Consider the following 5,002-nt stretch of genomic DNA (forward strand, 5'->3'; position numbering starts at 1 on the left):
GTTGGCTGTTGGTAGTCAACAAGAAGAAACTAATGTGTCGATATGGATGAGGACCATTACTTTGTCCGTTGGAAAGAATTAGAGACGAAAAAATGGAATTAGGGTTATGGATATAATGGATTTAAATAACAGTAGGCGATGCTGATGATCAGATAATACCGATGAGGGGGTGGGGGTGGGGTTGTTAAAATACTAATGGTGGCAGCTGGATGAAGAGAATCGATTGTTTTTTTTTATGATTGAAGGGTTTAGTGGGGTAGGGTTTTAATAAGTAAATAAAAACTATCAATTGTTAATTTTGGATATTAATTAATGCACATGTGTAATATTACTAATTTACCCTTATTAATTTAATTAATGATTAAATTATTCCTAATGTACCCTTATTAATATATATCTATATATATATATATATATATATATATATATATATATATATGGCTAGGTTAAAGTGTTTTTTACATTTATTGTGTGCTAGAATGCACCAATAGGAATTTTGTAAAATTATAATATTATTTAATTAAATAATGATAGATAGTAAATAGTTTCCATAATTGTATGTATATTAAATGATATCCATAATTATAATTTTCTCTTTATGGAAATTAATTAAATTCGTCATTAATGTGAGCAATAACATTCTTTCAGAATGAATTCATATCTAGGTTTTTATGTCAGCAATAACATTATTTTAGGACTCATTCATTTAAAATACAATAAAGTTGTATGAAATATGAAGAATGATGGTGTATTCTAGTAGAATATACTCTCGTTCTCCTAAAATACACTCTTATTATTTTATATATGAATTCATTCTAAAAGAATATTATTATTGACATTAATGACGAATTAAATTAGTTTCCATAAAAAAGGAAATATAAATATGGATATCATTTAATATACATTTAATGTTTACTCAATTGTTATTGGTGCATTCTAGCAAACAATAGATGTGAGAAACATTTGAACCTATATATATATATATATATATATATATATATATATATATATATATATATATATATATATATATATATATATATATATATATATATATATATATACTATTCTTTAAGATCGTTGCATCGAACTCGAAAGTTCCTAACTCTAGAAAGCAAGCAAAGTTATGAAGAATACATTTCATATAATTATTGAAAAGATTTTGAGCATGCTCTTTGTTTTGGTATGATATATAAGAGTTATGGAGTTAGAGTTGATTCCATTAGTTTCATGTTTATTTATAATTTATAAATGATAATCTTTACATTTTTAGGTATTAGGCATATGTTAGGTTTGACCTCTTTATATTGTCAATTTTTTTGCCTATTTAATTCATGCAAGAATATAAAGTTTTTTTTTCTATACAAGAAGACATAATGTATGGGTTAATCATCTAAATATTCAACACAATCCAAAAACTATAAACATGCTTAAAAACCATCACACGAAAATATTAATTAATACAAAGTTTTAAACAATATTACGAGAATAAACTCCGCTGTAAAAGACACTACTTTCATATACTTTCATGTTTTTTTTAACAAAAAACAATGATTAGTTTGTAACTTTAAAACTGTGATGTAATCTATATTCTGAGTAGAAAGATACTGAGTTCAGGCCCTCCACTGCCGTCCGGGTTCATCATATAAAATGCTTCCGAGTCACGACTCCCCACAACTCGCTCAAATCTCGCTCTCATGTACAGTAGCTCCCCTTCGCTGGTTTTTTTGCCACCGTCCTCCACCACCGGAATAACACCAGCACCCACCGAAATGCTTTGCACCGTACTCAGAACAAACCAGTCGGACTTCGAGCACGCCCGCGACTGCGCGTACCCGCACTTCCTCCCGTTACAATACATGCTCCACGTCGGCTCGTGAAAAAGCTTCGCGTTCCCACCTCCTCCACGCGCCGCCGCCGATCGTTTATTCTGTTTCTCGCACTCTAGCGCGATCCTAACTAAGCCAGACGACATTTCCCTCACAAGAGCTGCCGTTGACACCGCCAGCTCCACCACAAATATCGGTTCTGATCTCATATCATACTGCACCGCAAAGCTGACGTGTCCTCTCCGGTTTCCAAATAATGTGCCGGTGACTTTCCGGCCTGGCGATGGCGTTAGTGAGAGTTGTGTCGGTAAGTTAAGCCACCGGCAAGAGGGAAGGATTGAAGGGATTGATACAATGTTGAGAATCGACCGGAGAAATATGGAGATACCGAATCTTGGTAAACAGCCTCCATAGTCTACCGAAGACCTTCTTCCGATCACAAGGGGTTTGTCGTCGTTGACGGAGGGCGGATCAACAATGAAGGAGGTGGAAGAGATGTAATTTGATGGGATTATTGCGGTGGTGCTCTTGCAGCTGCTGGTTCTGGGTAGAAGAAAACGATCGTGATTCATCATCAGAGTTAGAGTTGGAGTCGGAGTCAGAGTCAGAGAAACTGAAAGTAATGATGGTGTTGGGAGGGAGGGGTGAATTTAAAGGGGGAGGAGGAGGTCATGCGTGAGTGCTCAGTTTATGATTTCCAATTATGTGTGTTTTGTGTTACATTTATATTTTAAAATAATTAATTATTAAACTTTTGATTTAATATAGAGTTAAAGATATAAATAATTACAATAGCGTTGCTACGTGTTTTGACTCATTCGTAAGATTGTATATATAAAGTTTTGAGAAATGAGACGTAGGGCCCCTTGTCCAGTTTAAGTTGGTGGTTTGCTAATTTTTGTATTTTAAAGAGATATTATTATCAATGATAACTACCAATTCATTTTTTATTCCAAATAGTAAATTCAATTGTTGACAAATGAGATTTCAGAGTTGATTTTATTTTGTTTCAGATTCTTGTGAAATACTCACATCCACTCATCCATTTTTATGGTAAAATGATTAAACAGGAAGAATACGTATACTTCGTTCACTAAAATGAACTAATGAAGGTGTGATAACATAAACTAGTACCTGCCATTTTATATATTAATCACGAAAATTTATTTTTTTCACACGTAAACTCAAGGAAACTTAAGGTTCCATTTGATAGTTGCTGTCTGAAAAAGTTTATTGATTGGACAAAAAAAAACTATATTGTTTGATTGTACGTTTAACTGACTGTATTGTGCTAAATGATAAAAAAAAATAGTCATATTATTCTGCTGTTTTATACTATGGTGGATAAAATTGCTAAATATTTATTAAAACATACAAATTGTTATACAAAATCAAAATTAATAATAATTTAAAAATTCAAATACAAATTGTCATACAAAATCAAAATTATACAAAGCATATGTTAAAATCATAATTTCTAATTGAAACTTTATATATCAAATGCTCCTCCTAAATCATATGCTCAAAAATCTAAAGAAACAAATTAATATGAAATAGATGAAGGTTCACGGTACTCTCCAATAATAATAATAATAATAATAATAATAATAATAATAATAATAATAAAGATGAGATGGTTACCTGTCGGTGTAACACCCAGTTTTAGGTAATCATTCCATTAAGTTAAATTTTGACATGGCTCACGTCATGAGGAGAATGTTCCAAACGCGCATCATCTTTGGTACTCTCGACGTGAGCACATATGGCTCACAACGTGAGGCCTGTTTGAGAGGAAAACCTTGATTTTGGGGGATTTGTTCCATATTTAAAGGAAGTGAGGGCTAGGGTTAGCCCACCCCAACCTCTATCACCTCTCAACACTCCCCTTTGAAACCCTAGCACTCCATAGGTGATTTTGAGCTCATTTGTGGTGATTTCTAGAAGAAGAAGAAGAAGAAGAAGAAGAAGAAAAGCATCTAGCCATCATCTCAACACTCAAGCCTCTCTATCATTTATTTCCACACCTTCTTGACCATTATGAATTTTCAAGATCATAACTTTATTGGTTTATAAGCTTAGATCTAGATTTTTATACATTTTCTTTCATAGATTTGGTGATATAGTGTTTGGGATCCATAAAATTGCCAACTTTATGGATCTCCAACGTCCTTTTGATAAAATAAGTGTTAGATCTATAGTGTGGTTGAGTCTTGAGACTCTTGCATGAGTTTTAATGCCATTTCTTCCTTTTTGTGCCCTAGTTTGTGTTTGGGACAAGCATTGGACATGCATGTCCAAAAAGCACGATCTTTATGATGTTCTAGAGTAGATAAGTCATTCCGGAAGTTTTGGTTGCTGGTCTGAAAGGATTAAGAACTTATTTCTCTAAAATTATTCACAACGCTCCTCACGACGTGAGAATGGACCATCTCGACTATTTTGTCTCATTAGGTCACGACGTGACAACTAGAGGGCACAATGTGATGGCAGGTTGCGAGATTTTTGAATAAGGATTTTGACATTTGACCGTTGATTGTTGAATCTGATCGTTTACCAAGTTTGAATTTAGGCCAAATAGAGTATTTTGAGTGGTAAATTGAGGGTTGGTCACTATTTGTTATATAGGTGACCTATAGATCTGATATTTGGAGCAGTGATCACTTTAGTTGTCTTTCATTCCTCGAGGTGAGTTTTTCTTTATTATACTCGTGGGCCAGAGGCACCAATGTCGCCCACTAGGTTATGTGTCCTAGTATATAGGATGTTGTTATGTCGTAGTGATCCGTTAGATATGCATGATTAACTTTTTGTAGGTTATATGTTAAACTGTTTCATATGTCAACATAATGCGGTTTAGGTTGAGGCTTTACTGTTTTATGCATAAGCCAACAGACCAGGGCATTCCTATCTGATGACTGAGTGGGCCAGGTTATTCTGGTATGATGATTGATTGGACCCGTTACATGTTGGCATTCCAGTTCGATGACTCATTAGGCAAGGGTAATCCAGTCCGATGATTGATTGGACCCATTACATGTTTTATATGTCTTAATACGTGTGGTATTTTGGGGGGGCTCACTAAGCTTTGGCTTACATTTTGATCTTTATGGTTTTAGGTACTTCAGATGATCGGGGGAAAGCGAATGCTTAATCGTACACACTCATCTGTTGTC

General features: G+C 33.9%; 1 pseudogene; it reads right to left on the reverse strand.

Annotated features, from left to right (window-relative positions):
* Nucleotides 1-1,413: 1,413 nt before the first annotated feature.
* LOC145071154 (protein MIZU-KUSSEI 1 pseudogene) lies at nt 1,414-2,506 on the reverse strand (annotated as a pseudogene).
* Between the last annotated feature and the right edge of the window lie 2,496 nt (nt 2,507-5,002).

Source organism: Lactuca serriola, chromosome 8 (assembly GCF_051521515.1).
Source record: "Lactuca serriola cultivar US96UC23 chromosome 8, Lser_US96UC23_V15, whole genome shotgun sequence".
In the NCBI taxonomy this organism is placed as follows: Eukaryota; Viridiplantae; Streptophyta; class Magnoliopsida; order Asterales; family Asteraceae; genus Lactuca; species Lactuca serriola.